The 23,679-nt window shown below is 31.4% G+C and overlaps 1 pseudogene; it reads left to right on the top strand.

Moving 5' to 3' along the window:
- Positions 1-23,679, top strand: part of LOC113376145 — a 33,898-nt pseudogene that overhangs the window by 3,656 nt on the left and 6,563 nt on the right.

The following is a 23,679-nucleotide window of genomic DNA, read 5'->3' as shown; positions in this document are numbered from 1 at the left end:
TTCCCATAGTCATTCGAAAAAGTAATAGTTCAGAATATTCATTTTGGACTATCACCGAGTTTGGCCGGTGCGTTACAATCAGTGCCTAGATGGCGTTTCGTCCAAGCCGCCTTACCACATGTTATGCATTGTGCAGCTACACTACTGCATTCTAGGTAAATTGAAAATTTTTAAATAACATATTATTTAATTATCTACCTGCTATCTTTATTTTAGAGTTAAAGATTTACAAAGTCTCGGTGCCGCCGAAACCAAACTGTTATATACCCTTCATTGGATGCTGTTAGATGCAGCAGAAGAATGTACGGACGGCGAAAATGAGACCAGCAGATATCTTGCACCATTTAGATTTTTATTTTCAATACCAACAATCACGGTAAGTTCAATTTTATAATATCACTGCGCGACAAAATGGCACTTTATTTTTTCCTCTACCTAGTTGTTAAATCTACTTCGTTTTCTCGTAATAGCTCTAGTTTTTGAGTTTTATGGAACTACCTTGATTAGTCATTTCGACTATGATTATTGCAGCTCAACGAATAACTAAGAGTTTTTTTTTTAACTGCTGTTTTCGGTATGGCTTCGACTCTAAAACGTTGTGTGCATAATCCAGATAATTTTTGTTACATCTGTGGTTAATATTTTTCGGCACCACGAAAACCTGTTTTGAACGCGCAAGACATCCTATTTCAACCACTTTAAATTGAATTTTGCAAAAAAAAAATATAAACTCTTAACGCCTTACTCAAGCATGGTTAATGGAATAATATTATTTATTTTTATTCATACATGATAGCAATAATAAACTCTCATCCCTTATTATATAATTCAGAACTATTAAATAATCCCTCTCATTGTCATGCATTCCGTCCCTAAATCTATCATCATACCATTAATCCATTTTTCTAAGAAATTCTAATCACCTGCTCACGATCGAATTCCACGTACCATGGAATCACCGGTTAATATAATACCTGATTGGTCAAAAATGTAATGGGATGCCGCTTGAACCCACAAAAACGAACCAATCAGAAAAATCATATAAAATTGTAAAATCTTTGTAATTTAGTAATATCAAAAATTTCTAACTAACATCAGTCTTAAATCAACACTCAAAGGAGTAATATCTAAAATTTCAGGTAACAAACAAGTATTAATTCAAACCTCATCTAAGTAACATATCATCTATAAGTCTTAATATCGTAGTATTTTCTCTAAATATACATAATTAAACATTTATTTATCATCTTTTAATCGGTCTGATATAGCCACTACCTAAATATATCTGAGTTCGGCAGCATCTCGGTGGATCACGAACTTCTTATACATTTTTGCAAACTTTCTTGTCACAACATACTTTTGGTCCATTCGAACCGGATGGTCAAACAGTGAACATAAACATTTATACTATTTAGAAAAAACTTCAGAATCACCACGACGATTGTTTCTTCTGGGTGTAAATACCACGCTAATGATGAACAACCAGGACCACCAATATCTTCTGCCTACCACGTAATGGATCTGATTACTCTCTACTATTCTTTTTTATCACGTTAAAAGAGAAGGCAGGAAGAATTAAAAACTGATATATTTGATGTAATTAATTTGAATTCATTACCCGCACTCTTATTCAAAACGGTTTTTCGAAAATCTTGGAGATATTAGCGAAGAGCAGAGCTGGAGATATAAGGTATCAGGCTTTGAGGAGCGATCAAGGAAGATTGGACCACATGATGGCTGACAATTTTCAATTTTCTAATCCATCATACTTTGTCCATACTCGAAAATCATATAAAAATAATTTGAAAGCATAAAATAAATATTTTGTATTTTTCATTGTTAATTTGAGGTAAACCTAGTAATTGGCATTTCTCATAACTAGAGCTGTTTTACAAATTTCTATCATAACATCTCAGGAAAAAATTTTAGTGTCGCGCAGTGTAATCATTATTCATAAATGGTTCCAGATATAGCAAATATATTCGCAAAAATTAATTTACAGCTCTTCATATATTTATTTGCACCAATCGCTCATCACCTGAAAGAATCAGATTTCCAGAATTTTCGGTTAGAGAACGGATTAAAACTTTGGCAAGGTTTATGGGAATATAGAGCACCATTAGCCAATTGCTTTAGTGCACCGTGCAAGCAAATAACCAAATGTTTTGCTGTAACTAATGTTCGACAGACAAGTAAGGAAACGATATGATATATTGGAAATACATGCACACATATATGTATATATATACACATTTATTTATATACTAATGATATTACCATTTATTTTTTATGTCATATAGAAAGCGCATCAAAAGCATCTGACTCCAATCCAATCGAAAGTTCTTCCACAACTTCAGTATCTGATCCTGTTGGAACACCAAAACAAGATGAAGAGGTAATTTGACAAATATTTAAATGCGATATTAATAGAAATATTCTTAGGGGGCGTCTACCCCGAAATCACAAAAATCACATCGGGGAAGGAGAGGTATAGTGAGATATCACGTGTAATTATTTTTTACCTAATTTTTTTTAAAAAAAACCAAACATTTTTTAAAAAATCGGAAATTTTACAATTTTTACTCGTAACTAAAAATACAAGTGATGTTTGGTTGAAGAGGAGCGGTAATTTTGAATATCACCACGTATCACACAAGGAGGGAGGTCTAAAACTCTTTAAAAATCGATCATGTTGTTAATGGACTCTCCCTTATATAATTATCATTTTTATATTGTCATAATTGTCTGCATATTTTAGTTTTATTATTTTTTAGTGTTCATGGGTATCGTCACCAAAGGATAGTGTATTTCCCGAAACTATACCTGAGGAATCGCTTACAGAAGAAGAACGAGTTGTTATATTTCGATTACCAACTGCGCCTACCCTGAAAGATACAGCTATCTATACGGTAATATACTGAAGCAAAATATTATAAAATTGATCAAATTTCCACAAAATTAAATATAATTAAATTAAATTTTAATTTAATCAATCTTAGGCTGATCCAAGTCTTTTTCATGTTGGACCCTTATCACGAATTGGAAGTCCTGGGGCTGGCTCTAGTATTTTACCTGCAGTACCAAGACATAAAGGTAGCTCTTCTTCTGAAAAAGATTCCGTGGAAAGTAAAGATTCTGCGCCTAGCAAAAGTTCCAGCCGTGCACATCGTGAAGGTGTTGACGTAACTCGGGCAACATTTTTAGATGTTGCTGTGGTGCGCTGTTTGTTTATTGCCAATGGCAAGAAGAAGGCATCTACTGGGCTCTTCATTATCTTTATAATAGGTTTAGTCAATTAAATAACTCATATATTACATTTTGTGTTTATAATTTTTGTTTTTAGATTGCGAGATATTCATGAAGAAACAATATCACAGTCGGCGCAGAGAAGGAGAAGCAATTCCCTACCAATCCCACAGATAGAAATTTCTTTTTACAAAAGTCCGCAAGGTGATTTTTGAAGCATGAACCTATGTATTGTGATCTAATCATATATTTATTGAAAGTATGTATTGATTTAGATTCCCCAAGTCCTGTTGTGAAGCAATTATCGGATATAAAATCTAATAAACTTGTAAGAAGTTGTAGTGTTAATAGGTGTTCAGGCAAAATGTCAGGTGCTGATACGTTGGATGCCCGTATGCAATTTAAGTCTGAATGTGAACTGGAAAATATCGATTTCAATAAACCTTTACATTTTGAGCATACGGTAATTTTAAATTGTTCATTTGTAAATATATTTTTAATTGTATATAAAAAACAAATTATACATTTCAGACGTACTATTCTGAACAAATTGCTAAACCTTTAACTAAATGTTTTATACCTAGTTTAATAAAGGGCAAAAGTATGCCGAGTCTCAGGTAAGCATCATTAAACTGCAAACAAAATTAATGAAATTTTAATAAATTATTATTCAGTATATGTTTTTTAGATTTATTGGTGATATACAACATGCAACAAGAGGTATACCGATTTCTGAAATAGTTCATATTCCCAAAAACCCAATTATAACAGTTACCGAGCATACGCCAGTACCATCGCCTGATTATCTGCAACAACAGGTGACTTTTGATCCGTTTCTATTTGAATATAATTATTTAATTTGTATTACCGAAATTATATTAGGTGATGTTCATTCATATAATAAAAATACATTAATTAAATATAAATAATTTAATTTTTTATATTTTTGAGGCGATGATGGATTCTCAACTAGATAGTTATAATGACGGAATAACACCTTCCAGTAGCATGAAAGAAGGTATTGCTCGTTCGCAAACCGATACTCACATCGCCTATCAGGTCATGGACGAAATGGAGGCACCAGGATCGGGCTGCTTTATTACTAAAACTGGAACTTTAGATCTACAGGTATAAAATATTTAATTTTATATTACCAAACAATTACACAGGCCATCAAAGAAAATGGTGCAAACGATTTTAATGCTGTTTTTAAGTGTATTTGGGGCGCTGATTTCAAAAATGACATTGTTTTTTTTTTCTATGAGCTTTAGTTTTCAAGATATGATATATATGATATATAAGGAATGAAAGTACAAAATAGTAATACAATTCAGAATGTTATTTTAATGAGACATGCCTACTCGTACATACTTACAAGACCCATTCGGCCTTAGTTGGGACATTAGTTGACACTGTGAAAAGTTCTTTTCCGTGACGACCTAGAATGGACCTGGTTTCGACAACTTTTTTTCAAGTTCCAAACTAGAGCTGATACCAAAAAATGGTTTGCAGATTTGAAATCAGAGCAAAAAATACTGTAAGAATTAGCTCCAACATTTGATGCACCAAACAAAAAATTTTGTAGGCCTGTGTTATGTGTATAAAATTGGTTCTTTTGTTTTTTTCTCAGGTAATTTTGCAAGCCTTATACTCAGTGTCACTTCGTGACAACACTTGTTGTACACTAAGAGTTTTGGAAGCTACCTTAAACTTATGTGAATTAGTAATGGACTTGGGTGTGCTAAAATACGGAGTTACTGCTCATAAGCTAATTATGGGCATTTTTGAAAAATCATTGAGGCATTTGGGCTGTCATCATGGCTGCGGCGAAGGATTGCGTGGGCCACCTGCAGGTGAATTAATTCAGTTAATACTAGACTTGAAATCATAATTTAATTACTAATATGTTTATTTCTTTTTGATAGACTTTCTTCGTACGCAATGCCATGCCATATTATCTCGTATATTGCGAGCGGCTCCGTCCTTGTCAAGGCAATACCTCAGAAACTTGGTTACAAAGCAACCACTTGCTCAAGTGCTAGATTTTCTACACTCGTTGGTCGGTTTCTGTATCGATCCTAGTTCATTACTATCTCCATTAAGTAAGTAAATATTTATTTAATTTTATCTGTTCAAAATGAAAATTCAAACAAATATGGACTATTTCAGATCGCAAACGAAGTTCATCAAATCACCAGATTTTATTAACTCAGGTCAAGGTGGTTATCTTACAAATTTTGGCAATGGTATGACTGGGAGTGCCGAAAGTCAAGTTATTGGAGCTATTTTCAAAAAATTAGTTACTCGTTTTTTTGATCTTAGTAAAGAGCTTAAAATGCAAGAAAATTTGGTAAGTCGAAATCAATACATATGTTACGGCAAATGAGCATATTTTGGTGCATGTGCACAATCACCGGCAAATGTGAAATATTATATTTATATTTTTATTTTAATTTATATTTATATTTATATTTATATTATTCATTTTAGTCATATGAATATTAATATCCATTATTTATTATTCACTATTAACTATTTATCATTTGCAATTTATCTATTAACTATTAACTATGAACTATTAACTATTTAATTAAGAACTATTAATTATTTAACCATTAACTATTACTTATTTAACTATTTACTATTTACTATTAACTATTCAGTTATCACTTTTCACTATTCACTATTTTACTATTCAACTACTTACTATTAACTATTAACTATTCTATATTTACTATTACCTATTCAGTTATCACTTTTTACTATTCACTATTTTACTATTCAACTATTTACCTATTCACTATTCACTATTTTACTATCCACATTTTAACTATTCTTAATGCACTGTTTACTAATAACTATTCACTATTTACTATTAACTATTCACTATTTACTATTAATTGTTCACTATTTGCTATTCATCTATTTAACTATTAACTATTAAACTATATAGTTATCACTGTTCACTATTAAATATTTACTATTTAATATTCACTATTCACCATTAACTATTTAACTATTTACTATTTAACTACATATTTACTTTTTAACTATTAACTATTTACTTAAACTATTAACTATTTACTTATAAACATTTAACTATTAACTATTCACTATTTAACTATTCACTATTTAACTATTCACTATTCACTATTTAACTAGACCGCTTCAAGTACGCACGTACATTATTCTTTTAATTTGATTGTTTGAGAACTTCACATTCACCTAGCGTTTTGGGGATTGTGCACATTCACGGGTCAATGTGCACATTCACCAAGAGTGCACATTTACCGTAACACATATATTACTTATATATTATTAATGAAATTAATCTATTTTATTAGACACTTTATTGCGATGTTCGGCAACTGATAATGTACGTAAAAGGAGCTCATGGCGGTATTTTCAGAAGAGTTGCGTTGAGTTGTTTACTGGGATCGTCGGTGAGACAGAATCATGAAGACACAGCATTGCAGATCACAAGGGTTATTCGGCATTTGCACAACATGGATACTTTTTCTATGGAAGAGCGACCTAACAAAAAATTATTCTTCAAAAAAAGTAGCACCCCTTCAACATATGGCGTAAGAATTATATAAATTTTATTACTTTTTATTACAACCTATGTTTATTTTTTTATCATAAAATTTACTGTGACTGAATACAAAATTATATTTTGGATTAGAGCTTATTGGAAACTGAATTAGATGAAGAAGCATGCCAAATGAATCAAGCTGCGGGAACAAATCTGCGCCGGAAGCCAAGACCTGTTTTAACACCACGTCAAAGCGAAAGAACTTTATTTGATGAAAATGTTCAACCTGGTATGAAAAGACGAGTACGCGAAAGATTTAGTGGCCTTGGTAATTTATTTATTTATTTATTTTATTTATTTATTTATTTAAATATATAGCCCACAGATTACTCCAAGAGGAGTCAAAAATACAGTTATTTTACATAATGAATAACAATTAAAATATATACAAAATTACAATATATAGTTAGTAACCATTTAGTAACATAAAATGCTTAAGATAAAATTACATATAATGCAGAATGTAACAATATTATTTATAAACAGAATAAGGTAAAATAATGAGATATTTGAAAAGAAAATATAAAGGTTAACTTGTGCAGATGGAGATTATTTGATTAGGTGAAGTGTTGTGAATATCTATTTCATTATTAATTAAGGTAAAGTTAGAGGACATAAGTGAAATAGGCGAATTTAAGAGAGAATTAGATTTAGGAGTAGGATAATTGAAAAATAATTGTGAACGCGTAGATAGTCTTGGAGCATTAAAGGATAGTTGACTAAGAATAAGAGGACAGTCTATAGAATTATTGCAAAGTTTGAATAAGAACATAATTGTACAGATAAATCGACGTGAAGCAAAGGAAGGAATACCAAACTCTTTTAGTAAAGTGTTGTGGTCAAAGCCACGTTCAGGGTAAATTTTATATGTTTTATAATAAAGGTATTTCAGAAATTTTCGCTGAACCTTCTCTATCGCATCAGAGTTGTTGATTTGATGAGGATACCAAATAATCGAACCATATTCTAATTTTGAACGTACAATAGAATAGTACATGCAAAGAAGTGCATTGGTAGATTTAAATTGTTTACAATTTCTCAGTATCAAACCTAAAGATTTATGTGCTCTATTACAAATATCAGTTATATGATCCGTGAAAAACCAGAATCAAATAGAACTCCTAAATCCAAAATTTTATTACATCTATCAATGCTGGTGTTAGAAATTTTATAATCAAAAAGTATTGGAACGCGCTTATGTGAAAAACTAAGAATTTGCACTTTGATATATTTAAATGTAATTTGTTATAGATACACCAAGAGTGGAAAGAGTCAAGTTGAGACTGTAATAATAAGCAGTCATTAATTGAATTTATTTTGAGATATAGTTTGAGATCATCTGCAAATAATAAATGTGGACAGCTAATAATATCAGAAATGTCATTAATAAAAATAATAAATAGTAGTGGACCAAGAATGGATCCCTGAGGAACACCTGTACTGATATTTTCAATGTTGCTCAAGAATCCATTAAGATAAACAAACTGTTTACGCTTATGAAGATAACTCTTAAAAAAATAAATAAGTGAAGAATTAAGACCAATCTTAGATAATTTAGTAAGAAGAATGTTATGATCAATTTTGTCAAAAGCTTTACTGAAATCAGTGTAAATAACATCAACTTGTCCATTAGTGTCAAGATTCTCAGCTATATATTGTTTAATACATATTAAATTTGTTATCGTAGAACGGGCAGGCATGAATCCATGTTGATTAGTAGAAATTGAAGTTCTAACAGAAGGAATTAGTTCTTTATAAATAATTTTTTCAAACACCTTAGCAAAGTTTGATAATAATGATATCGGCCTGTAATTAGTAATGTTTGATGTATCACTTTGTTTAAAAGTTGGAACTAATCGATCAAACATCTCGGTACGTTCTTCTTCATTTATTTATACTTTATATACATACTACTTTTACAGTAAGTTGGCTGGTGACGAGGCAGCAAGATATCCGATTACGTCAGGCCGGTGGAGGAGGAGGAAGTGGTAATGGCAGTGGTAATGGTAGTGGTAACGGAAGCGGGAGTGGAAGTGGAAGTGGGCTGCAGTTAACAGCCATGCGCCGCGCAGGTGACGGATTAAGTCGTTCTTTGCAACGAGCGCGACGTCGTATGGAACGTCGACTCGGAAGACTTGGACTTGGCAAGGGAAAAAAGAAAGTTAGCAGCATCGAGCAAGTTCTTGGAACATGTAAATAAAATGTTTGATTTGCAAATTTATGTTATTCGATAATACATTTTTTATGAGTAGGTTTGGGCGGGGCACAAAGGTCATATTTCACTTTAAGTTTATACTTATATACTGTCTAAACTAAATGAACTATATCACAACCAGTGGTGTTGTCGAGCCGGAACGCGCCGGAACGTCGTTTCTGGCAAATCATTTTTGGGTCGGAACGCGTTCCGGCAAAATTTTTTTTTAAAAAATTGCTACATACAGAAAAGATTTGATAAGTGAAAATTATAATTTATAATTTAACTAATTTTTATTAAACGTTCCTACGATTGTAATAAACATACTTATATATGTACAAAATGGGGTTAGTTTATGAGACCTAATATAATATTTAAGTATACGTTATTTAATTAACTTCCCGTAGCGCAAGTTATAGTAATCGCAAAAAAATCGAAAATGAAAATGTTTATATATCTTTACGTTTCAAATGTTTCTGAATATTTTGGCATACCTTAGAAAAAATGGATGTATGTGTGTGTGTGTGTACAAATTTTCGTCGATGATTTCGGGAACACTGATCAACCGATTTGAATAATTCAGAAAACATTCGATTAGTTTTTGGCGAAGGCAGGTCTAGCGGTTCCGAAGATACGGGGCAAAAAGTGCCGAAAATGGTAACTCAGGTTTTAGGAGAACGGAGCGTCCGATTTTGATAATTCAAAAAACATTTTACTTGTATTGACAAGGTAAAGAATTGATCAAATTTTCATGAAGGCAGGTCTAGCGGTTTCGGAGATCTAATGAAAAAAGTAAAAAAAATGCCATTTGGCGGTCAAAAATGATCATTAGACATATGCACATCAAATTATCAGATATTTTATAGAGATTTTAATAATAAGTATAAATTTTGTTTACATTCCTATGGGTTCCGTACCAATGTTTATCCGATAGACGGCGACGGGGCGCACCGATATTTTGTCTCTATGCAGTTAAAGCAGTACGATTGCTTTGAAAAAAAGTTCAAAATTTCCAAAATATGTCAAAAAAAAGAAAACTTTTTTTTTCAAAAAAATATATTTTTCAAAAAAAAAAATTTCAAAAAAAGTAATTTTTTGTCAATTTATAGTTTATCAAAAATCTAATTTTTTCGAAGTAAAATATTTTCAAAAATGTTAATCGTTTTTAAAAAAACAATAATTTTTGGGGGAAGTTCCAGCAATTTGCCTTAAGGTACGATGCCATGCGCCCCACTAGTTGTTTATAAGATAAACTAACAACAGCGCTCACAACAAAAAAAAACTAACAACGAAAGAAAATACTTTTGTTATGGGTTTTCGAACATTGCCGTTTATCTCCTGATAGCAACGTCGTAAGAATTAACGTGATAGCTAGTTATACATATTTCGCCCTATACTTTCGAATATTGTTGTTAAAAACTTCTAACTTTACTTATTTTTAAATATTGATAGTTAACGTTTTTACCCGCGGACCTTCAAGCCTTGCTCTACTCTATCATAATTTGATACTAAGTGCAATTTTTCTATTATTTCTACCGAACTCGTATCATATTACATATATATTGTTTATTTTTAAGATATGAGCAGAAGAAATTCTTGGAATTATCTGACAAGCAACGAGAATCAGAAGTTGTTGTGCTGCGAGAACGAAGATTAGTTCAGATTGAACCAGTGCGCACTGGTGCTAATAGGCTATCAATTCTTCTAGAAACTTGTCCACCTGGAAGTGTTCCCGATGCTCAACTACTTTCTGCGGTACTTGACTTGGTAATTTAAAAAAAAATATTTCTGTAAATCAAATATCATCGTTTTATATGAAACTCTGTTTTATAATATTAATTTTATAGCCCCAAGCGCCTGTTGTTTCGCGAGCCGCACTATTGGTAGAGTGCGCACATTTTGTTCATTGTTGCAATCATGGCCAATGGCCGCTTGGATGAAATTAGCACCGCCGCCTGCACGACCAGGAGCTGCCGGAGGACCTGCACCACGTACTGCACATGCTACAGCCATGAGACGTACACATATTTTACAAAGAACTGCTGGAAAGATGTTTCATCAGGTGATAAGATAATGAATTTTGAAAATTATTACCTATAAACTGTTTAAATGGTCAAATAGATAATTCTTAAAGCTTTTGACTGATTTCATAGAACTTTCTGAACTTTGTTTTCATAGTGGGGAGAAGCATTGGGTGCACGTTTAGAAGAACTGGTTAATGCTGATAAAGAAAATAGCTCCGTAGTCAACGTTTCTTTTACGGATGGTGAAAATTCAAAGTACCATATGCAAAGAGATGACGAAGAAGATTTTTTGGATGAAGGTAGCAATTAAATATTATTTGATATAATTAGTTTGCTTATAAACATATAAAACATAATGTTTTTTTCGTCTTCAGCGTCAGTGAATAAAACAGGATCTGAATGTCCGCCGGCATTGAGGCTGATGGCATGTATGCTACTATTAGAAATCACTTCTTTCCTACGTGAAACTTACCAAACTTGCCGAAGCAGCAAAAGGAGCGTACAGCTCCTTGGAACGAGTCTAAGGTGATAGTCATTGTCATTTTGTCAGTAGTGTAGAAACATAGCATGGCCCAGGAAATTATTTCATTCTTGTTCATCTTCTTGTCTTCATCTAAATTTCAAAACTGCATTAACGTTTTGCTTCAAATTTTGATTTAATCCTATGGTTTTTTATTTGAATTGGTGTTCATCTGTTTTGGTGTTGTGCGGCGTACAGATTGTTGATAATCATCATTCATTTCGCTCTGGTATCATCCTGATAAACTTCAAACTGATGGTAAAATATTCATCCAAATATATTTTTAAATTTTATCTTTAAAATTAATCAAATGTTATCGCAATATTATAATTCATTTTAAATTGATATAAACTAAAAAAATATTATAATGACTACTATGATAAATTTTTATTGATATTGAACTCCGGTACCTCTGAAATTTGTTCGTTATATTTTCTAATAATAATGTAATTTTTATATAATGTAAAATTATATTTATCAATCTTGATGTTTATCATTATTACTATTTCAAAGTTGTTTGTTTGTATATTGTGTTTTATTTTTCAAAATTATCTTTATGTTTTAATAACTATTTTAGGATGAATGATCGTTATTTGAACTCAAAACTGTAATTTCTACAAGAATTTGTAATACCTTTATTTGTTTATTTTATTGTATATACTTTATACATGCATAATATATATATATATATATATATATATATATATTTCAAAGTAACTAGCAGCCCATTCGTCGAAATAAAAAGGTATAAAGTGTAAAAACTTTTATTTATACGTTTCGACACAAGATGCGTGTCATCATTCAGCAACTACAAAAATTTGAAAAATTTATTACTAATATAAACAACAATATAGATTAATTGTAGCATAGATAAACATTATACACACCACAGGCAAAAACACTCAACAAAAATTATATTTAAAAAATTAAACTTAATAACATATTAGAAAAAACATTTTTAGAAAAAGTTATGAATAACTAAAAGATTTGAAACTAATTGACTAAAAGTTATAAAATTACATAATTGTGAGACGAGAAACACGCCCATACCGAGCATCAGAATCGACTGAGGCGTATTGATAGGAATGGGAGGGACGCATCAAGGACAAAATTCTCGAAGCACGAACGCAACGAACAAACAGTGCTTGCACTGGAATTGAACAAAAGGAAAAGAAAACCATGTAACGTAGACAAGAAAAAACAATATTGTAAAAAAATAATAAAAGAGATAAGCAAATTAATTTTTGTTTTTTTTAATAAAATCAATAACAATCTGATAACTATCATGTAAAAGGTGGGATGAATTGCGTTTATTAACACAAGAGGAGGAATTTAATGCAATAAAAAGGATTCAGCAAATTTTCTAAGGTCACTATTTTTTCGATATAAAGGATAACCGGATGGGAGGTGTTAAAAGTGTGATTGAAATTGAGCATATGATCTGAAAACATCGTTTTGAATTGGTTTGGATTTTTTGAATTATAAATATGTTGATTGACTCTCTTATAAATATACTGGGAACTTTCTCCAATATAACACAAGTTGCAATCATTGCAATCCAACCTGTAAACAGAATCGGTGACCCTATCAGACGGGGTTCTAGACTTAAGAACCGAAAAAAGGCAATTAAACGTATTATCAAAACTAAAAACTAATCGGAATCCTTCTGAAGAAAATAACTTTTTTAAAAAATACGAAAAATTACTTAAAAAAGGTAAACAGATAGTTCCTTTGTATTGGGCGGAAGAGGAAGCTATTGAATTTGAACAAGAAGGTGAAAATGAATTATTAGAATAGTTTGCAAATAAATTAATCTATTATTAATGATGTTGTTGACCAAGTGCGAAGGGTAACTATTGTCTTTGAGAACGGAACGAATAAGAGTCAAATTTTTTTCCCAAAACATACTGTTACTTAGTAAAATAGCCCTGTCTATAAGAGAGATAATGACAGAAATTTTAATGGAACGCGAATGAAAGGACAAAATAATTTAAATATCTTCCTGACCACGTTGGTTTCTGATACCAATCAGTCAGGACAGAATTGTTACTTTATTTTTAGTGATTCTTAAGTCTAAAAAAACTAATAGAGTCATCCGACTCAATCTCACAGGTGAACTGCAAATGTTTGTTAAAAGAATTAAAGAGTCTAATGTGTCTACAATCTGAGAATCGTCAAGGCACAACAAAACGTCATCAACATATCTATAATATTATATTTTTTACAATATTGTTTTTTCTTGTTCTAACGTTACATGGTTTTCTTTTTCTTTTGTTCAATTCCAGTGCAAGCACTGTTTGTTCGTTGCGTTCGTGCTTCGAGAATTTTGTCCTTGATGCGTCCCCTCCCATTCCTATCAATACGCCTCAGTCGATTCTGGATGCTCGGTATGGGCGTGTTTCTCGTCTCACAATTATGTATTTTATAACTTTTAGTCAAATTAGTTCAAATCTTTTAGTTATTCATAAACTTTTTCTAAAAAAATGTTTTTCTAATATGTTATTAAGTTTAATTTTTTTTAAAATAAATTTTTGTTGAGTGTTTTTGTCCGGTGTGTGTGTGTATAATGTTTCTCTATGCTACAATTAATCTATATTGTTGTTTATATTAGTAATAAAATTTTCAAATTTTTGTAGTTGCTGAATGATGACACGCATCTTGTGTCGAAACGTATAAATAAAAGTTTTACACTTTATACATTTTTTATTTCGACGAATGGGCTGCTAGTTTACTTTGAAATATGTTTCAACGTCGAAAAAAAACTATCAAGATATATATATATATATATATATATTATATATATATGCATATGTTGAAATTGGCTGTTTTCTAAACACTCTTTTTAATAAATGATACTATATGTATTACTAATGTGAAACAAGTTTACGAAAAATGTTAGAAACCGCCAATATTAATAAATTCAATTAATGAGCCGCACAAAACAATAAATCGATGTTATGTGTTTCAATGTTCACACATGTGATATTTATAATATTTCTAATGATTTATAAATCATGCTTCTGACAAAATTTGGAGCACGGGTATGGTTATTTGAAATTTTTCATGTCTTTTATGCAAGCTTCATTTGTTTGTGAAAGAGTCTATGCCAATGATTAATATAAAAAATATGGTTTAGCTATAAGTTAATTTTAATAAATATTTAAATCAAGATTAAAGTTATCAATATTACTACTTACTTTTGGGGGGTTTAAAATATATCTTAATTTTTACTTAACTATTTGAACTGAAATCTAATATACAAAATATTTGTGTATTAGATAGTTTGTTTTGTAGATTGCATAAAACTTTAATTTTAAAACAATAGTAATGCGAATGAAAAAAATTAAAGTATTATAAAATGATGAAAGAAGTAGCTATTGAAATATTTTCCTGGGTTTTTGGACAGATTTTATTTTAAAATCGTTTAGGGTAATGAATCTCTTTGTGAACAGAGAAGCTAATCGAAGATGGAGTATGGCGCTGTCGTCGATGGGACACTCACAAGCGTCCGCCCAAAGTCTTCAGTCGATCTCAGGACCTGATATTGGTATTCAAAGAACACGCTCAGACACGTACTAGTATTATGATCTCGATAATCTAGAGAATAATGAAATTATTCGACTAGTTACAGAGGAGAAGAAGCGTCTTACCAAAAAAGTTTAGTGCCACAAACAATTCACAAGCGCGCCAGTAATTTTGTCACACAACGAAATTCTTCTTCTGCGATTAGCCGATTTTTTTATTATTTTCGTATCTTGCGAGACCATTATACTACAGAACACCCAAATGTTATCAATGTCGTTCGCATCGTATTTCATTGCTACCTTATATATGTCGTTGAACGCCGTTGCATAGATATTTGTTACCAAACACCACCAATTTTGCCTTTTCGTATATTATGAGCATTGTGACATTACTACTCGCTTTCTAAACGAAGTACTTCAAGCAATGTACCAATGCAGTTATACGTTGTTATGGATTTGTCTGTATATATTTATGTGTGTGATCGGGTATCATGAATCATCTTTGAGTTCATAGGTTTGGTGAGCGGTTCATCGTGGAAAATACATTTTGAGAAGAGTTATTTAGACTGGGTTAATAAATTTACATTTTTAATTTAAATTTTGTGTTTTCTTTAACTTATTCAATTTAGTAAGAAAAACATTTTTTTATATAATTTGAATGCAACACTGAATCTGTCAGCATCAAGTCTATTTAAATTCAATATGAGTTCTCTTTTGAACTATGGATCGACTGTATAATTTTATTTGAGTACAAATTTGTTTTTGCTTAAACTTCAGTCAATGGAGCGCTTTGGATCTGATTTTTTACTGTGCTCCAATTTTCATAAAATTATGGAATTAGGTTCATCTTACTCTCAAGTTCAAAAGTGAAAACAATTTGGACTCCGCCGCACCCAATGGAGACGTCACTCCTTCTAAGTTGTGTAATTTTATTTTTTCAAAATGACCTCGGATATCGATAGAAGAACAAATTATAAGAAAAATAAGTTTTAAAGTTTTTTGAAAAAAACTATACTTTTCAAGTTACTGATTACTAAAATCTCATATATTTTTGGCGGGTGGTGGCGGAGTCCATATTGTTTTCACTTTTGAACTTGAGGGAGAGATCAACCTAATTCCAAAATTTCATGCAAATCAGAGTACAGTAAAAAAATTCAGAGGTTACACCCATTTTGGAGCGTATTTTGGATTTACGTTGGGTACAATATGAGACAAATATTATACATTAATCCAGCACAATATATGAGGCTATGATGATATTACATTTTATCTCATTTGTTATATTTTTTGCAATTTATAAGGATAACACTCACGCAATACTTAAGTATTTGTTAGAGAGATAAAACTGATGAATATAAAGTACGCATAATTTAGGCAAATTTAAAAGCAAAGTGATAAGTTTAAAAATTTGAGCAAAACTTTTATGCAAAAATTGCTGAATTACATTTAAACTTCCATTAGTAATCAGCAACAATCACTTTAATCGGTAATTTTAAAATTATTATTTTAATATTGAATATAGTTCTTTGCATTTTTTATTATAGTTTTTTAAATTTAATGTTTGAAGTTTATTTATGTATACATTAAATTAAATATGAATTTTTGACTTTTGAGTTTTGAATTTGAGTTTTATGATCACCGAAATCATAAAACTTTTTTGAAGATTACCTTTTATTTTATATTGCAATGAAACATACAAAATATAATTTGAATAATTTTACTTATATTTTTTGTGCATGTACACATAAAACACATTCAAATGAAAACCATATTGTTTTTACTTTTTGGTGCTTGTTCAATTATTGACCCATTTATATGTTTTAAAATATGGAAATCGTAAATACAATTACTGGATCAAAATAACTGTTGAATGTAATTTTAATACATTAGATGTTAACTGTCGTGGTATCAACTTTGTTGAATGTTTTGTTGCTGCCTGGATGTTGAACCTAAGCAAGTTCGAAATTTCATGTTTATGTACACTTGATATAAGGAAAAATATATTAGTCGATATATACACTAATTAAGAATAAATTTATACAAGTTAAATTTGAATCAAAGTATTAAGCAATTTTATGCAATTTGTTTTTTGATTATGAACTTTCGTATGCTGTCAAAACTTAACTTGAACTAACATATACTTACACATAAACATCATATTATTATGTATGATTTATATAAATATTTAAATTGTTATATTAATACGGAGTTAGAAATATATATCCAGTGTGATTTTATACATTTTTACAAAAAATTCTATACATTAGGATAGCGCGAAGCAATGATAAATCTGTTCCACATTTTAGTATTAATATTACTTACATCATTAAAGGGTTAAAATAAAAGGTTGTCATTTCAGTTTTTTTCTGATCTACTTAAATATCTTAAAACGGCTCTCTTTATTCGAACGTTGAATTAAGTTGTACATGTAAATATTTTGTCCCAATTCGTATAATATCTATAATATAACAACTAATATCTGGTATTTCTATCGTTTTACATAACAGCCGCTCAGAACGAGCGCAAATCAGTTTCGTTCTGCACGAACCAGATGAATCCGACGGAAGCAGTAATACGGCAGTGACGCTGCAAGGAGCAGAAGATGGTAACGCAACACTGCAGGAGGAGCAGGTGGCAAACCCCAACGCGGAGCAATGAGATCGGTTCAACCCGTCAGGCCATTTTTGCTGAGGAGGGGGAACAGGTATAATATTTAACTAGCTGTAAAGTAACTTTGCCTTTAATACTCAACTTGATTACTTTGAAAATAATATTTCGCCTTCACTAAAAAAATAATCATTACGATTTCTCCATTGATGCATTTCAAACGTTATTATAATATCTGTAATTGACTAAATTAATTAATTTGTTTAATACATTTTATTTCATATATTTTGTTTTCTAATAATGTATTTCATCTAGGTGTAAATGTCAACTAGAATCAATAGCATATTGTTCAAGCTCACGACAAAATTCTAAATTTGATATTTTTCATAATTCAACCTCTCATATTTGGCTTATAATATTTTAGTTTGTTATTTTAGACAAAATCTATCATTAAAAAAATGCAATATTTAATCATGAAAAAACGACGAGGCCTTCTGTGCGGCCAAAAATTAATCAACAAATTTCATCAGTTTCGAATTTTCAAAATCGATTAGAAATTCTAATCATTTTGAGCTAAATCAGGGACGAAAAATTTTACACTTTTCTGCTAGTTACAATGAAACGGCTAGGTCGATCGTCGCACAAAATTGACAAACTCTAGTTCTTAGGGGACGTCCATTAACAACGTGATCGATTTTTTGAGGATTTTTTAAATATTTCATACCTCTTAAAATTTGAGCAATTATTTTGTTTTTCTTAAAAATTGCAATTAAAATTATGCAGCCAAACCAATGTATGCCATGTATACGCATGTCAAATATACTAGTCAATACACAAAATTTTATCACTTTTTCACTATCGTCAACACAGTTAAATGGCGAATAAGTCGATAAGAGTTAATTTTTCAAAGTAAATATTTGTGGATAATACAAATAATATTTTAGGGGCTCCGACAGGCGGTTCTTTCAAACGAAGATCTCTAAAGTTAAGAAGGCCTCAAAAGGAAATAAAGATACTGAACCAGACTGTAAGTAGTACTCGACGTTGACGTTTTATATCATTAGTAATAAGAAGAGTCTTCAAGGTATCTATTCATAATTTATTTTATTTTCTAGATTCCCTGAAACATAACGATTCTATTCGTTCGAAGCGTAAAGTGAGTTCGATTTCAGACCGAAGCGATACATCCGAGCAGGGAGGCGCAAGTGCAGGTGAAGAATCTCCTGGAATTCTCAGCGATGAACAAGCCCCCGAAAGCCCTACAGATGCTCACGATACTGACGAACTGTCAAAAACCTTCCATGGATGAGATCTGTTTTGGAAGTACTAAGTTCATTCAATTATTACTGTGACCATCAAGGATATTGCCACACGTTTTGCTAAGAAGACATATGCGTGCTGTAGAAGACTCGTGAAAAGCTGTTAGAAGAGTAAGTTTATAAACGAAATATGGTTTCTGTATAAGGAGTATTTTATTTTTACAGGTATATGGAGAGGAATTCGCGTAAAACTAGGTTTTTTGGTTTACTTTTGAACAATTAAAAATGGATATAGGTAGTAGAAGGGAACGAAGCAGAGGACGTAAAGTTTCAGATCAAACTGTCGTAAGTGGTCGCATATCTCCTGGGTCACGTAAAGATAGTGTGGCGAAGTCAGGGTCTGCTGGGTAATTGTTTTATTTATTCGTTATGTAAAACAGTATCTAAATCATGCTATTTTTATATTTTATTAAATATTCTAAATTGATATGTTTCAGGATGCTTTATGAAAACCCCAAACTAGCAAATTTATGTTTGCCATTCACTCCAACAGTCAAACCTAAAGCTTATCCTTCAGTAGTTAAATATATCAAATCACAGGTATCAATACTAATAACAAACTAAATTTTTAATAATCGATTATTCATAATATAAAATGTTGTAGATTCGAGAATATTTCATGCTCCTATATCAACGTTAATAAAAGGTGCGGCGGTAATAGGAGAAGATAGTTTTGTAGAATCATTGCCAATTGCATGGGAATTACTATTAGAGTATAATCAGGAAACAGCAGCTGCAGCAGCCGCTTTGTTCATATTGGGGGCAGTAAAAGCTCCAAGCACTGCGACTGATATTATGCAGAAGTCTTTGAAGAACAAGGATCCGGCTATAAGAATTAGTGGCATATTGAGGTATAAACCAATCTCAAATCATTTTTAAAATAAAATTAAATAAAATTAAATAAGTAATCAGACCAAAATTAAACAAATTTAAGGTTCCAAGTTCTTTGGAAGTTGCGTTACCAAGTATGGCCAAGAATGGAAGAAGGAGCTCATCTGTCCTTTAAAGTTCCTCCACCTGGTATAGAATTCACTTTACCTTCACCCAAAATTGGTATAGAATCTTTACCAGTAGTGATCCCCCCTGGAGTCCTCGTGCAAAGACTAAGGATATGGAAGTCACTCTAATCAGGAGCGACATGTCAGTTTGAACATATCTTTATATTATAATTTTTACAGAACAGTTATTTTAAATTATTTATTTAATAATATTTTTTAGAGATCGCTAGTAACTGCCACAAAGACTCGAAAGAAACAGCAAACAGAAGCCATACGACATGCCTAATGCAGCAAGAAGCAAAACGCCGAGCAGAGCGGCAAAGTTTTCTGCTTACAACTATTCCAATAATGTACAAGCCGCTCATGAACCAGGATTAGACCATGCACCAGCGGACGAACATGCAGAATGTAAGAAGTATTATTCGATATGATCGGATAACGCATAATAAAATATAACTTATGTTCATACTTTAGTTTGACTATCAGTTTTAATTATCAATAATTTTTTTCTGTAGCTCAGGGGGATGATGAAGGGGACGGTTTGCGTCCAACAGCACCTCATTTACACTCTGCTCATTCTCTTTTTCCATCAGTCTTATGTGCAGCTGGTACTCATTGTGGATTTACTGGATGATGCCGCAGTGAGCCAAGAAGGTATATAATAATAGTTTTAATTTACTGACTGATATGCAAGCACATGCAATACTACCAATATTCGCAAAAATGTCAACAGATAGCCCAAATTCGTATCGATATATTTTTGTATTTTTCTGAATTTTCCATTTTTCCTTAGGGGCCGCGGTATACGAAGCAGCTTATCAAGTGATCTGGAATTGTCTGGTAGAAGACTCAGCATTATTTTTGCGATATGTGCTAGAAAGATTAACGCGTGACAAACAAGAAACAATGTTCAAATTATTACGTCATTTGATTAGATTTGTTCCTCGCCTTCCCCAGCAAGCAGCATTTGCTTTGTATAACTATATAATAGGATATGTTATGTTCTATGTACGGACCTCATGAAGGTGGACAACAGCTAGTGGCACGGCTCTATCAATTTTATGGATGGTGAGTATTGTATAAATTCTTATATAATGCGTTTGTGTTCTCAGATTTATTATTCATTTTAATTAAAGGTTGTACATAGTGTTCATGGCATAATGTTAAAGATCTAAAGCAAATTCTCCGTAAAGAGCAATGTGATGCATCGATTCTACTTACAGCCAATGTGCCTTCCGCAAAAAAAATAATTGTCCATGGACCGCAAGGTATTATAATCACTTTTTGTCTGTGTTACAAAAAACTCACAATATGAAATTATTTAATATATAGATCGAGATGAAGGTGGCATTCATCTCAGTTTCCAGTACAAGAAGATACACAATTTTGCCAAATTCTCAGAGAATCTTTAGATTTTTTCGGTATTGACGAAAGTCAGCATAAGGAACACTTTTTAGTTGATTATAAAACTCGTAAGTGCTGTTAAGTGTGATTATTTCTATGCATACATTTTCTAAAATAATAGGTATGTTACAAATATAGATCAAATTCATAATCCACTTGGTTATGTTCGAGATTTCTATTTCTTCAAACGATCTCAATATCCTCAATGTGCCTAGTTCGTATGAAACCGCAAGAAGCATTTTCGGCTCTGCAAAGACAAGAGTTGCTGAAGAAGTTTGTGGAATTGGAAGTGCATTTAACATGGGCGATATTGAAAAACGTCGATATGGTGAAATAAAAAAGCAGTACTTAATTTGTTTTAGTTGAGTTACATAAAAATTTTTTAATTTTGTTAATAACTTTAGGTTGTGCAACGAGTTGTTTTTCTACACGAGGAACTAATGAAGTTACCATCTTTTCCAAGGAAAGCATTGGAAGCTGATTTAGATCTTTATAAAGGAGGAGAAATTGGAAAAGTAATATGTTCTTTACAAGTCATATATATGGGCGTAGCTATGAAGGCAACTAGGAAACGTTTTTTAACAGCACTCTCTGTATTTGATGGATGATGAATAAAAAGATATATTTTTTATAAAATTCACCAAAATGTTAAGATGGTTTCTTCTGGCAACGCCCATGGTCATACATCTGTTATAATTCATTTATATTTTAAATTAAAACTTTATCATTATTTGACCAATTAAAAACTCAAAAATTGTCTGTTTACAGGAGCTACTTGGTTTGGATGTTTTACATAAATTTATGTGGGTGCGATTGATAGCACGAATGTTTGAAGCCATGGCTGGAAACTTTGCTTATTCTGGTGATATTCAATTGTTCCTAAATGTTCTCAATGGTGCTGCGGTACTACATACCGAAGATTCCTGTATTTTACGATATGTTATGGCGACTTACGTTAATGCTGCTTTTAATTTCAAGAATATTTTCTCTACCAACGGGTAAATTGTAAGTACTATATAAAATATTAATGATATAATAATTTTTATATAATTTTAGATATCTGTTAATCATGCCGACATTATTGCAAATATATTCTCATCATCAAACAAATAAATGGTAACAACAACCGTAGAATATGCTGTTAAACAGTTTTATTTAATGAACAGAAAGCCGTTTATTTTGCAAATGTTTGGCTCAGTTTCGGCAATATTAGATACGGATGATGAAAGTACGTACGGCGACGCCCATAAGGTAAGAGAATAATTACATTTAGAGAATTCAATCGTATACAAATTTATATTTTATGAATTATATTGTTCTGCAGGTTCAATCAAGTTGTCTTTTTAATCTGCTATTGAGTTTAGAAACGCCATCTCCTGATCCACTTAACATATCTGAATAGTGAAGGAAACTAAACCATTGCGAGCTATTGATTTCTGTTATCATGACGAAAACGAAATGGTTACTGTTCTCGACTGCATTTCTCTGTGTGTTATGGTGGTATCTTATTCAGCGGAATCTATTAGGGGTTACCAAATGCTGGTATTTGTAAAAAAAATATTATTAATTAATTTATATTAAAATATTATATTTATTAATTAATAATCAATTTCAGATCATCTTAGAAGCTATTTTACCTTGCTACATAAACAAATTCAACTGCCTACATACTATAGAGAAGGAAAATCGAACGAGATATAATTTTGCAACTTGCTATCGTGATCAAAACTTTAGTTAATAACTGTGAAGGCTTATCAAAGTATGTGATTTACTTAAAATGCTTAAATTTTTTTATTTTATTTCTAATATATTAATGTATTTGTTAGAAGCTATAATGGACCTTATAGAAACAGCCCTGAAATAAAGGATCTAGTCAAAGAAATTGCAGTAAAGGCCCTCTTGTTCGCCAGGATTGGAATTTGAAGACGAGTCACATTCAAAATATATGAGTGATTTAGGTAGAAATAAATCGGGAATGGTTGAAGCGGGCGCTGAAGATTCTGAGGTAAATATAATTATTTTCTTTATTTCAATACTTTCAAAAATTATAAGATATTATATTTGTTCTTTCTGGTGTAGCTGGTTCGTGCAGAATATCGAAGGCCACGTGATGTTGTTGTTTGTCACTAGTAGGTGAGTTTCTTAGCCGTTGTTGTACACGACTAACCGAATTATCGAGGAAGCAAGGTTTCCAAGATTCCAAACCAATAGATTTGCTTGACGCCAGATCGCATGTTGTAAGTTCAAA

The sequence above is a fragment of the Ctenocephalides felis genome, unplaced genomic scaffold, assembly GCF_003426905.1.
Source record: "Ctenocephalides felis isolate EL2017-DRISC unplaced genomic scaffold, ASM342690v1 CF-g0.4_SCAFFOLD_01886, whole genome shotgun sequence".
In the NCBI taxonomy this organism is placed as follows: domain Eukaryota; kingdom Metazoa; phylum Arthropoda; class Insecta; order Siphonaptera; family Pulicidae; genus Ctenocephalides; species Ctenocephalides felis.
Note: the sequence above shows the minus strand (reverse complement) of the source record. Positions and strands in the feature narration are given on the sequence as shown.